The 13,979-nt window shown below is 47.7% G+C and overlaps 1 protein-coding gene across 2 annotated transcripts in view; it reads right to left on the bottom strand.

The window, feature by feature from the left end:
* Positions 1 to 13,979, bottom strand: part of SLC6A7 (solute carrier family 6 member 7) — a 79,767-nt gene that overhangs the window by 58,239 nt on the left and 7,549 nt on the right. Inside the window, exon 1 of one of the 2 annotated variants that reach the window (XM_069969137.1) lies at positions 10,333 to 10,426. The exons of the other annotated variant lie outside the window; for it this stretch is intronic. The gene's annotated coding sequence lies outside the window, so the exon portion shown is untranslated. Of the gene's footprint in view, positions 1 to 10,332; positions 10,427 to 13,979 lie in introns of those variants that run through there. 2 annotated transcript variants of the gene reach the window in all.

Below are 13,979 nucleotides of genomic sequence, written 5' to 3'. Positions count from 1 at the left end.
ACAGAGGGGTGTAACTACTAAATAGGGGCACAGAGGGGGGTAACTACTATATAGAGGTACAGAGGGGTGTAACTATTATATAGGGGCAAAGAGGGGTGTAACTACTATATAGGGGCACAGAGGGGTGTAACTATTATATAGGGGCACAGAGGGGTGTAACTACTATATAGGAGCACAGAGGGGTGTAACTACTATATAGGGGCACAGAGGGGGGTGACTACTGTATAGGGGTACAGGGGACCTTACTACTGTATGTGTTGGAGCCTAAAATGTTTCTCTGGCAGATTCTGGAGAGAAGATTCACAGCCGGGGAAGACTTAAAGGTGGCCCAGGCTGGAAGGAGTGAAAGAAAAGGTGAAAGACTCTGAGAGAAGACGCCCCCTGTGAGTAAATGGATGTAACTGTTATAGGGCTGTAGTGATAGGGGTCATGGTGTGGCAGTATTGTGTAATGGTATCATTGGTGATATCTTTATAAGGTTATAAGGTAACTACTGTATGTATTGGGGCTCCTAATACAGTGTTGGGGCATTCAGGGCATTATACTGTATGTGGAGCTCCGATTCTGATAACGCTGGGTTGGGGGGGGGGGGGGCCCACTCTTGAGGGCTGTGCACTGGGCCCACCAATGTATTAAAACGGCCCTGACGCCAGGGATATCTTCAACACTACACAGAACACTATACCTGAGGCTAGGTATTGAACCCAGTAAGAAAAAGCTGCAGATAACGCCTATGTATCCTACTGTAACACACGGCTATTCTGGGAAATCCTGGGAAGTCTGCTCAATCCAGAATGGACCTGGCACCTCGTACTACCCTAGCAGGATGGGTACCTCGACACTATAGGGCATAAGACGGTCAGATCAGGAAAGGATCTATACGTGAGTACAAGTATCTTCTTGTATCCTCAACTACGCTATCCTGACAAAGTACACAGCTACATTGGACAGGGCCCTCAAGATGCTCCTCTACTCTACTCTACGCTTACTTACAAAGTCTACTTCTATTACCTCTTGGCTGCACCTGTAGTTACCAAATTATTCCTATTGTATTGCACTGAAGATTTTAAGTAGACAGACATTATTCTGTTTAAGCAACTGGACTCAGGTCTATTCTGTCTGAACCCGCACCTACACACCAGTTACACTTGGGTTTATCCTAACCTCGGGCGTGGGGGCCTGTTGGTTCCAATGCGACTCCAGGCTACCGTGATGAGTACCCAAGTGACGCTATACCCACAGAGCTACCACAACAAGGCTGATAAGGTTAACTTTTAATTTGCCTGAATTTATGAAGCCAGACACTCCCCAGCATAGGATGGTTCCTAATTAGAGTTAGCAGCTGCAGTTCTGCTTACAACTTAAAATCACAGACAACTGATGTACTGATGTACGTCTGATTAGTAACATAAGTTTGGGAAGCGTGCCCTTTATTGTTTTGTGTTAACTTCTATAGACAAAATATGGGGCGGTGTTATGCGCAGTGTATTCACATGAAATACATAAACTTTTAATACAGGCAGGGTTTCAAGTCACAAGACACATACATGATAGGTCAATCCATAGATGGTCAGCAGTTTCCTGTCCGGTGCAGTCAGGCTGGTACAACCTTTTGTTTACCATATATATGGCCAAAAGGTTAGAAAAATACATTCTTTGCAAAGACACTTTCACATAACATGCTCTTCCTCCTTTCCCTGTGTACCAGACAGTCAGCCTTTAACTGGTAAAAAATCTATGAAAAACTGTTCTAATGAGAAAACACTTGTTGTGTCAATGTATTTAAGGATGAAGAAATATCCAAGATATTAGAATCATCCAGGTTAACCCTATCACTGCACAAGCTGCCCTGGCATACGGCACTGTGTCGCACCTTTTTTGTTTGATGGAATACACTTCACATTTTTTGAGGGAGTGCTGCAGATCATTCTTGGATTAGATAGAAAGATACATAGATAGACACAGGGCCAGCTACAGGTTTTAGTGGGTGCCTTTGTGAAGCAAGTCATATGGTAACAATAAAACAGTCAGCACTACGTCCCCTTCATGTACAAATCCCCCTGGTTGTTAACCCCACACACATACACACACACACACACACACACACCTTGTCCTTTGGGGTTATGTGTATATGTTATGTGTATTACTCCTTTATCCTTCTTATCTGACATCATTACGAGTTTTTTTCCTCTAGTGTGACATCCCCTCATGCCTTATCCCACTCTTATTACATCAGCGTTTCTATAATTTATAATGATGTGAAGTGTGGATAGATAGAGTGAGCCATATTTTCTTGCTCAGGTGGAATTGGATTAGGAATTTTCTGTCGTCTTTACCGCTGACAGGGCTGGTAATTCTAAATGGAAAATTTCTGTCACTTATTTCCTCTCACAGATTGCTGGGATGCCCTTTTACCAATGAGTGTTTCTACAAATGTGCCGTCTTCTGCTTTGTTTCCATAGTAATACAGACATACAGAAACAGCTGACTTCACACGTGTGTATGAGTGTGTATATATATATATATATATATATGTATATATGTCCTGCTGCTGCTATACTGCACCGCAAAGACATGCTAGTGCTACATATTTTTATCCATCCATCCATCTCATTATTTATCTATTATCTATCTATTTATCTGTCTGTCTATCTATCTATCTATCTTCTATCTATCTATTATCCATCACACTATCAATCTATCAAAATCTATATTACATTAAGTAATAGCCACATCAGAGAACAGCATTATGTAAAATGACTATAGAAAGTGCAAATCTTTTTTGAACCCAGAACCATCCATCCATCTATCTATCTATCTATCTATCTATCTAATCTGTGGTGTCCCACCATTGGTGCTTTCTCTTGTGCACCTGTCCTAAAGTTCGCACTCATGTTAAGTGGTGGATAAAGTATATAGTTTCCCCACTAGGTGTCAGTATTTCTTATCTATTTATATATATTTATCATGCACAGCTGAAGCAAATGGGTTAAGTATTCTCTACCATGTGTTATGTGCTGACCACTAGTAGGTGCTTTTCTTTTCTGCCCTATCCTGTCTGTCCTCTCTAACACACACTCAACCCTGTAGGAGGAGATAGCTCCATGTGGGAGGAAGTGAGTTCAGTTCAGACTAGATGTCCAGTGTGAACAGATGCAGGAGAGATTAGCTCTCACAGAGATTGTTTCTATACCAGTTACCGTTATTTATACTATGCAGTACTAAGCTACAGCAGGGGAGAGCAACCACTTACGATCACCCTAGCTCATGGCAGGAACTTTTCGAAAAAGTGCAGGACAGCCTCCTGAAACAAGAGGAGCTGACCCCAGTAGGACAAAGCTACCATTTTGAAAAGGTCTATGTATCCTACTGCAAAGTGCAGGTCGACTGGGAAAAACTCAGGCACCTTGCTACATCCAGATAACTGACGACTGGGGCTCATTCTACCCACCTAGGACGGGTTCTACGACACTAAGGGGTAGAAGGCGGTAAGACATTGTCTAAATGTGAGTACGAGTATCAGTTCACTATCTATAACTCTACTCTACAGTTCCGTACAGGATCTACATTGGACAAGGGCTCCTCTGGCAACCCCTCTCCTCTTCTCTCTACCTCTACAATGCACTACTACTACTTCTAACAAAACTCTTACTCTTCTCAAGCATCTACGTTTGAAGCACTCGAGTCGGTGTCAAGCTTTATACTGTCTACAAAGTGTGTACTGTTTATTTACAAAGTTAGAAACATAGAAGATTGTTGGCAGAAGAAGACCACTGGGTCCATCTAGTCTGCTCTTTTAGTATTTCCTTTCTTATTATCTTAGAATAGATATATGTTTATCCCAGGCAGGTTTAAATTCTGTTATTGTAGATTTACCAACCACATCTGCTGGAAGTTTGTTCTAAGTATCTACTACTCTTTCAGAAAAAGTTCTCCAGTAAACTATTCTATATTTATACAAAACACATGGGACCCTGTTTCTCTGTCTGCACCTATACACATACCACCGTACACCTTGGGTTATTTTTCCCCTCTCTGTGGGTGGGTCAGTTATCACTCCAGGTTGCCCAAGGGACCTGCGACAAGCCCAGAGGTTACCAACCATTTGGGGACATAAACCGGCCATATATAAAACAGGTACCAACATCACACCTGTGTGCTGGCCTAGCACTGGCGTCACAACAAATAACATCAACTACTGGCCTAGTACCACATATCTATCTATCTATCTATCTCCTATTTATCTCCTATCTATCTATCTATCTATCTATCTATCTATCTATCTATCTATCTATCTTCTATCTATCTCCTATCTATCTGTCTATCTATCTATCTATCTATCTATCTATCTATCTATCTCCTATTTATCTCCGATCTATCTATCTATCTATCTATCTATCTATCTATCTATCTATCTATCTATCTTCTATCTATCTCCTATCTATCTATCATCTATCTATCTATCTATCTATCTATCTATCTATCTATCTCCTATCTATCTATCTCCTATCTATCTATCTATCTATCTCCTATCTATCTATCTATCTATCTATCTATCTATCTATCATCTATCTATCTATCTCCTATCTATCTATCTATCTATCTATCTATCTATCTATCTATCTATCTATCTATCTATCTATCTCCTATCTATCTATCTCCTATCTATCTATCTATCTATCTATCTATCTATCTATCTATCTATCTCCTATCTATCTATCTATCTATACAAGTAAATGACTGTAGCACTCCAAAATACGGTGAAAAGAAATGGGTTTTGTTTATTTACCCATAGAACACAGCACTGTGTTCTATGGGTAAATAAACAAAACCCATTTCTTTTCACCGTATTTTGGAGTGCTACAGTCAGGGGCGCCGCAATCATGAGGCGACTTGAGTCGTCTGCCTCAGGCGGCGCCACCAGCTATCTTCATGGGGGCGGCATTCAGTGGCAGATTATAATATGAGCGGTTCGGGCGGCCGCCCACATTATAATCCGCCACTGACTGTACCATGTACTGGAGCCCCCCCGCCCCCGGGCAGTATCTGTAATGAGATGCTGTGAGCGGCAGAGACTGTATTCATAAGCGCCGCGCTGTACTAAATCAGCCGCGCGGTGCTGATACTACAGCGCGGCGCTTATGAATACAGTCTCTGCCGCTCACAGCATCTCATTACAGATACTGCCCGGGCGCGGGGGGGCTCCAGTACATGCCCTAGTCCCCCGGCTGATGTGCAGCTGCCGGGGGTGTCCCGTCCTGTCCCCGGCAGCGCGCGCATCAGAGAGCTCCCCGTGCGCCGGAAGTCACAGCCACAGGCGCACGGGGAGCTCTGTGATGCGCGCGCTGCCGGGGACAGGACGGGACACCCCGGGCAGCAGCACATCAGCCGGGACCAGACCAGAGAGGCCCGACGGGGGAACGGATGGCAGGTGAGTTGTGTGCTGTTTTTGTTTTTGTTTTATCTGCTGTGCAGGGGGGGGGGGGAGAGGGGGACCATCTATAAGGTAGGGGGGGGGGAAGGGGACCATCTATAAGGGAGGGTGGAAAGAGGGGGACGATCTATAAGGGAGGGGGGGGAAGAGGGGGACCATCTATAAGGTAGGGGGGGGGGAAGGGGACCATCTATAAGGTAGGGGGGGGGAAGGGGACCATCTATAAGGTAGGGGGGAAAGAGGGGGACCATCTATAAGGGGGGGACCATCTATAAGGTAGGGGGGGGGAAGGGGACCATCTATAAGGTAGGGGGGGGGGAAGGGGACCATCTATAAGGTAGGGGGGAAAGAGGGGGACCATCTATAAGGGGGGGACCATCTATAAGGTAGGGGGGGAAGGGGACCATCTATAAGGTAGGGGGGGGGAAGGGGACCATCTATAAGGTAGGGGGAAAGAGGGGGACCATCTATAAGGGGGGGGACCATCTATAAGGGAGGGGGAGAGGGAAGAGGGGGACCATCTATAGGGGGGGGAAGGGGACCATCTATAAGGGAGGGGGGAAAGAGGGGGACCATCTATAAGGGGGGGACCATCTATAAGGGAGGGGGAGAGGGAAGAGGGGGACCATCTATAGGGGGGGGAAGGGGACCATCTATAAGGGAGGGGGGAAAGAGGGGGACCATCTATAAGGGGGGGACCATCTATAAGGGAGGGGGACCATCTATAAGGGAGGGGGGAGAGGGGGACCATCTATAAGGGGGGGAAGAGGGGGACCATCTATAAGGGGGGGGAAGAGGGGGACCATCTATAAGGGGGGGGGGGAGAGGGGGACCATCTATAAGGGAGGGGGGAGAGGGGGACCATGTATAAGGGGGGGAGGGGGACCATCTATAAGGGAGAGGGGACCATCTATAAGGGGGGGGAAGAGGGGGACCATCTATAAGGGAGGGGGGAGAGGGGGACCATGTATAAGGGGGGGAGGGGGACCATCTATAAGGGAGAGGGGACCATCTATAAGGGAGGGGGAGAGGGGGACCATCTATAAGGGGGGGAAGAGGGGGACCATCTATAAGGGAGAGGGGACCATCTATAAGGGGGGGGAAGAGGGGGACCATCTATAAGGGGGGAGAGAGGGAAGAGGGGGACCATCTATAAGGGGGGGAAAGAGGGGGACCATCTATAAGGGGGAGAAAGAGGGGGACCATCTATGAGGGGGGAGAGAGAGGGAAGAGGGGGACCAACTATAAGGGGGGGGGGAAAGAGGGGGACCATCTATAAGGGAGGGAAAAGAGGGGGACCATCTATAAGGGAGGGGGACCATCTATAAGGGAGGGGGGAGAGGGGGACCATCTATAAGGGAGGGGGGAGAGGGGGACCATCTATAAGGGGGGGAGAGAGGGAAGAGGGGGACCATCTATAAGGGGGGGAAAGAGGGGGACCATCTATAAGGGGGGAGAGAGAGGGAAGAGGGGGACCAACTATAAGGGGGGGGGAAAGAGGGGGACCATCTATAAGGGAGGGGAAAGAGGGGGACCATCTATAAGGGAGGGGGACCATCTATAAGGGAGGGGGGAGAGGGGGACCATCTATAAGGGAGGGGGGAGAGGGGGACCATCAGTTAGGGAGAGGGGACCATCTATAAGGGGGGGAAGAGGGGGACCATCTATAAGGGGGGAAGAGGGGGACCATCTCCTAAAAGATCAGCACCCTCCTCTCCTGACATCCTCTGTGCTGCTGTGACCTCTCCTAAAAGATCAGCACCCTCCTCTCCTGACATCCTCTGTGCTGCTGGGACTTCTCCTATAGGATTAGCACTCTCCTCTCCTGACATCCTCTGTGCTGCTGGGACCTCTCCTATAGGATTAGCACCCTCCTCTCCTGACATCCTCTGTGCTGCTGGGACCTCTCCTATAGGATTAGCACCCTCATCTCCTGACATCCTCTGTGCTGCTGGGACCTCTCCTATAGGATTAGCCCCCTCCTCTCCTGACATCCTCTGTGCTGCTGGGACCTCTCCTATAGGATTAGCCCCCTCCTCTCCTGACATCCTCTGTGCTGCTGGGACCTCTCCTATAAAGTCAGCCCCCTCCTCTCCTGACATCCTCTGTGCAGCAAGGGACCAAACATTATGTTTATTGGGGACAGCAGTGGGGGGGGGGGCAGTAGTGGATTATAATGTGGGCGGATTGACGGAGGGGGGGGGGGCGTCATTCTATAGTTCGCCTCGGGCAGCAGAGAGGCTAGAATCACCCCTGGCTACAGTCATTTACTTGTTTATTTGGCTACACCGCTGGTTCCTGGTGAGGACTGTTTGGCACCCGCCCTACTATACCGTGTGCAGCGACTATTCATATTTTTTTATCTATCTATCTTTCTGGAACAGAACTACTGCCGTAACTGCAAATGTTCTGATCCCAGCCCTTTAACCACAAGCGCTCCTGATCAGCACTCACAATTAAATGCAGGGCTATTATTGATGGGATCAGGAGACATTGGCTCCTATCCCTGCCAACCACTCTTGTGGCCACATACAGCATTCTGCCTCTGACCACAATACGCCGCCGAAGGAGATGCGCGACTTCTGCTGGCTGCAGCTAGGTGAGTATTGTTCTATCTATCAATCTGTAAATTATCTGTTTATATATCTATATGATGAAACAATAATGGGTCCAATGCATATATTCCAATATTTAGAGGACATTTAGAGGACTGAAGCCTGTAGTGATGTAACAGTACAGGACTAATGCATACAGTGATGGCACAATGGACGTATGATGGAATCTCCATACTATTCATCTATAGCAGCAGACATTGTTACATGCTTTTATAGGAAGGAAAGATCCAGGCTATTAAGGGAGTCCGCCCATCTTCATGGTACTATGGCGCCATCCCTCTATAGTCTAAATCTCCCAGGAATCTCATTTGCTTGCACACTTGTTCATTACTTGCTGACATAAATTTAATTACACTTTAAGGTTTTATGTGACTGTGTTAATACTCACGTGACATTATCTGGGGTTTCAAGGAACATTAGTCGTAAAAACCACAGCCGAGACAGAAATCTTGGCTATATATGAGCATCATATTGTCTCTACTGCATGAAGCTATCGATGAATATCCTCATGCAGAAGATGAAGATTATATGGAGAGAATAGGAGCGTGAGGACTACGATCCAGGAGTTACCTTTATCCCCTTGAGGACACAGACACTTTCATCTTACTGTTCTAAGAACCTTCTAATAAGTCTTTTTTTTCTTACCTTGTTATTTTGTAGGACCGATTTTATTTCAATAAGAGTATATGATTAGGAGGCAGAGGGGACATGAATCAGGGTCAGGGAGGCAGGAATATAGGGTTGGGGGCCTGTCAGGTTCATTCCCTCTTAAGCCCCTATCACACGGGCTGATATTAAAGGAGAAAGCGAGCGCCAACCGGTCAGGTCAGGGCTCGCTTGATCATTGTTCCCTGCTCGTTGTCGGTGATATTACACCCGCCGACAGCAAGAGGGGAGGAGTGGGGGGGGGGGGCGCAAGGATCGGCAGAGAGTTCTGCCGCGGAGTTACGCCTATTTTATCCTAACACTACCAATTACATCAAGCAATTATTAGCCGTTACTGCCGATAATTGGTCAGATACGGACAATAATCGATTGGTGTAATAGGGCCTTTACTCTTGCAGTCACATCCCTTTTTGGAATAAAGCTTACCCCTACCTAAAATTCAGGAAAAAATGCAGATAGTAAACCATACAGTAAAATCTCTAAATGACAGGAACATAGGGGTCATAGCTACAAAATAAAAAAAACAGCATAGGGATCAGGGGCGTAGCTAGGATTCACGGGGCTTCATAGAAAAAAAGGTTATACTGCTGCTGTTGTACACTGTGTGACTAAGTCCCTCACCCAGGGCCGATTCTAGCCTTTCTGCTGCCTGAGGCGAAAATTAAAATGGTGCCCCCCCCCCCCCCAATAATTAGTGATCAACTGCACACATACATATATATACTAGCAGCAATTATACCACACATATAGGTATATATTAGCTATAAATATACCACACACATAAAAATATACCAGCAGTCACTGTATGACACATAAACATATATGCCGGCAGTGTATGTACTGCATAGTAGGTGCCAGCGGTGCGTATACTGCATGCAAACACATGTACCAGCTGTGTGACCAGTTACCATCATTCCCCGTTTCTGTGCCTTAGGCCATGTGCACACTATGTATAACACCGGCCGTTCTGTGACCCAGCTGGATCACAAAGCGGCTGGTGTTACTGAAGATCATCAAGTCACTGCAGTATCGGCTGGATGATGTTCATTCCTTCTAAATTTGGGTGCGGGCCCACCCATGTGCGCCCACATCTGAATTCACTGGTGCACACAATGGAGCGTACGGCCGGAGCCACACACTCCATTGTGTGAACTAACAGGTTCTCTGCGGTCGTTATTCAATGAATGAGATGGAGAGATGATGATGAACTATAAAGCTTGGGATCCGCATAATCGCTGTACCCTCACCATGCTGTATAAGTCACCTCCCTTGATCAAATGCAGTAATTCTCCAGAGTGCCCAGTAGAGGATTACTGCATTTAATCAGGGGAGGTGACCTATAAAGCATGGTGCACCCTGTAATGGTGGACATCACCTAATACCACCAAACAGCATCTTTGTTGGTGATACTGACCTCCTAATAGAAGATACCCATACCCCTCCCTCAGCAAAGACCCACTTTACCAGTCAGTCACCCCCCCCCCCCCACAGTTAGCACCTAGAAACACAGCATACCCACCCCAGCATATATCTACTGTATAATACACACATGCACATTCACACACACATTTATACACACACACACACATACACACACTTATGCAATTCACACCATACCTTCTGTTTCTGATCTGTCTTCTGGCTACATGGGTCCTGGGAGGCTGTGGAGAGTCAGGACCTCAGAAGACAGAGCTAATGGTGCAGAGGAGGGGGGCAACACACAGAGGAGGGGGGCAGGCAGCACACACAGAGGGGAAGGGGGCACAGGACAGGCAGCACACACAGAGGGGAGGGGGGCACAGGACAGGCAGCACACACAGAGGGGAGGGGGGACAGGCAGCACACACAGAGGGGAGGGGGGACAGGCAGCACACAGAGGGGAGGGGGGCACAGGACAGGCAGCACACACAGAGGAGAGGGGGGCACAGGACAGGCAGCACACACAGAGGGGAGGGGGGCACAGGACAGGCAGCACACACAGAGGGGAGGGGGGCACAGGACAGGCAGCACACACAGAGGAGGGGGGACAGGCAGCACACACAGAGGGGAGGGGGGCACAGGACAGGCAGCACACACAGAGGGGAGGGGGGCACAGGACAGGCAGCACACAGAGGGGAGGGGGGCACAGGACAAGCAGCACACAGAGGGGAGGGGGGCAAAGGACAGGCAGCACACAGCTCTGCAGGGTCAGTTTCCCGGTCTTCTCACTGTTATGACCTCTGCAGGCTGCCGTACTGAGTCCCCTCCTCCTCCTGCTTCCAGTCCCCACGCTTAGGCAGCACACAGTGGAGGAAGCATGGGGATCACATCCTCCACTGTTTGCTTTGGAGATAAGGCAGCCGGGACCCAGATAAGGCAGCAGGAGGGGGTCCTGTAACACAGCTGGACGGCTGCTGTCATTTAGTTAAGTCAGAAATGACTTAACTACAATGACAGGGCAGGATTGTGCCGCCCCCTCAGGGACCTCGGAAGCTGCTGCCTGAGGCAGGATCCTCACTCTGCCTCATGGTAGGAGCGGGCCTGCCCTCACCAAGTCGGTCGCTTGGTATAACATCCAATTCTTTAAGCATTCGGACGCAACACATAGATACTTGCAAAAACTTTTTTATTTTTATGTAAATCTTGCAACATTCAAAAAAATACAAAGCAAAAAGTATAAATTCAGAACAAATAAAAAGAAAGAAAGTCACCACAGTGTCCTGGAAAGTTGCAAGCTGGTCTTCACACCATGGCACGGTGCTCTGCAGATCTCTGTCCAACGAGGCTCGTGTCGACATCATCTGTTTCCCAGAGGGTGAGAGCCTCGTTGGACAGAGATCTGCAGAGCACCGTGCCATGGTGTGAAGACCAGCTTACATATGTCCAGTACACTGTGGTGACTTTCTTTCTCTTTATTTGTTCTGAAAAAATACTTTTTGCTTTGTATTTTTGGAACGTTGCAAGATTTACATAAAAAGAAAAAAGTTTTTGTAAGGGCCCCCCCCCTACACACAACACAAAGCACTGCACATATATATATATATATATATATATATATATATATATATATGTTTTACTGCTGTGCACAGGGGTTATCAGTGCAGTGAAGAAGAGATCTGTCTTCTGCTTGTTAACCCTTTTTTTTTGTTTCAGCATGTAAGTAAACATTGGGACACTTACACACTGCAGTACATAAGTGGTTAAGCAGAAGGACACACGCTCTTACCTTCTCCTCCGGGCCACCCTCCTGCACGGGCCCCATAGCAACTGCCTACCCTGCCTCTATTGTAGCTACACCACTGATAGGGGTCATAGGAATCATCCAGGGCTGGCATCAGCACCTGGCACACTAGGGCAAGTCTCGGGGCCCACAGCACCTCTAGGGGCCCAGCAGGGGCATCACTCATCTGCTGGATAGTGTACAGAATGACAGGAGGGAGGAAAGGAGATTTCACAGGGCTGCAGGGAATAAAGGGGGCAGTGTAGTAAGCCACACTCTCCGGTGTCCTGTGGTGGCTGCAACTTTATACAACTTTTCCTGCACCACAAGCCATAAAGCAGAGGCCACAGCCTGTATGTGATCCTGCTTACCATCTGGAGGCTCACACAGAAGCCAGCACATGACTGCCGCATCACAAGACCTTCAGCAGAGGAGGGGGCAGGGTAGTTGGATCCTTCACATCCAATCAGTTTGGTTGCAATTTTGGTAGAAACAAGCAGTAAAACCACAACATATGCACAGTAGTTGCTGCTACATTGTACAAGGGTACAAGGAGGGTGCAGGACATTGAGTGATATCACAGTCACATGATCAAGGTCATGTTCAACACATGTACACAGACAGATATGTCCAATTACTGCAAGATTCTGCAAGTAATTATGTCTCAAGCAGATATGTAAATTGCTGGGGCCTGGGGTAGCTGTAAGGTGATATTGCAGCTAGGTAGGTGTGGGTCACTTGCGCACTTGTCACAGTGGCCAGGAGTGGTGTTGGAACCCACTTCTGGACACACGGGCACTTCAGCACTTAACAAGAAGAATACTGTACTTTACTGTAGAATTCTTCAATGTAATACATGTTTAGGCTATGTTCACACTATGTAAAAGTACGCCCGTTGTTGCCATCAGCAAAGCCTGTGAATACTGCCTATTGATCTATGGGATCCTGGCCGGAGCATATACACATCGTATACACTCCGGCCGTGATCCCGTGCGGATGCCAGTTTTCTGCGGCCGCAATTCAATAAATTCAATGGAAACCTTGTCAGTTCACACAATGAAGCGAGCGGCTCCAGCCGCTTTCTTCATTGTGCGCTATGGGAAGTTCTGATGCGGGCGCGCTCTGATGCGACTGTATCAGAACCCTGCGGCCGTAAAGATCATCCGGCCGGGATGATCTGGGCAGAGACCTGTTGTTCCGTGACCTGGCTCTCACGTAACGTGAACATAGCCTTAAAGTGGAAAGAACTTTCATAGGTGCAGTTGAGACAGAGGGTGAAGAGTAAGTAGGAGTTTTAGCAGAGGTAGAATAGGGGCTGTCTTGGGGGGAGCTTGTACTCTGCCGGGGTAAGTGTAGTAGACAGGTAGAAGAGAAAAGGGATACTCATACTCACATATAGACAGGTTGTTGTCTGACTGCCTTCTGTCCAACTAGTTCAGCGAGTGCCAAGCTGGGTAATATGAGCCCCAGGCCTTACAACTGGGCGTAGCAGACTTTCCAAGGCTTCCCAGAAGAGCCGTGGTCAGCAAGATACCTCAGCTGGTTGCAATTTGTCTTGCTGGGGGTCAGTTCCTAGCTGTGGTAACTGCCCTGAGAGTTCAGGAGAAGGGTCTCCAGAGTGAATAAGGGCTTCCTCAGAGGACAGCTACCCCTTCTGAGGGTTTAGCACTGCATACTGGAGCAGATCTCTTAGTCCCTCCACACCACTAACTACCAAAAACCAAACAACCAACCAAAAACCACCACAAACAACCAAAAACCAAAAGACCTAAAACTTCCCACCAGGAGTTAACCTCCCTTTTATAGGGGTACCTGAAGCACTCTCTGATTGGTGGGAATGCTGGAGACAGGAGAGAGAAGAAGTGTAATAGGTGTATAAGAGGGAAAGACATTTGCACCTGTGATTGGACAGTAACATAACACATGACAATAAAACCTTAACCTTTAGCTGTGCTTAATAGAAAGACATAGGACTAAAACAAAGAGTGACACGAGTGGGGAAACACATAACAACACCTTTATCCCCTTCTAGTGCAGAGACACTTTACCCAGGTGGAATAAAGCT

This window comes from Dendropsophus ebraccatus, chromosome 1 (genome assembly GCF_027789765.1).
Source record: "Dendropsophus ebraccatus isolate aDenEbr1 chromosome 1, aDenEbr1.pat, whole genome shotgun sequence".
Taxonomy (NCBI): Eukaryota; Metazoa; Chordata; class Amphibia; order Anura; family Hylidae; genus Dendropsophus; species Dendropsophus ebraccatus.
Note: the sequence above shows the minus strand (reverse complement) of the source record. Positions and strands in the feature narration are given on the sequence as shown.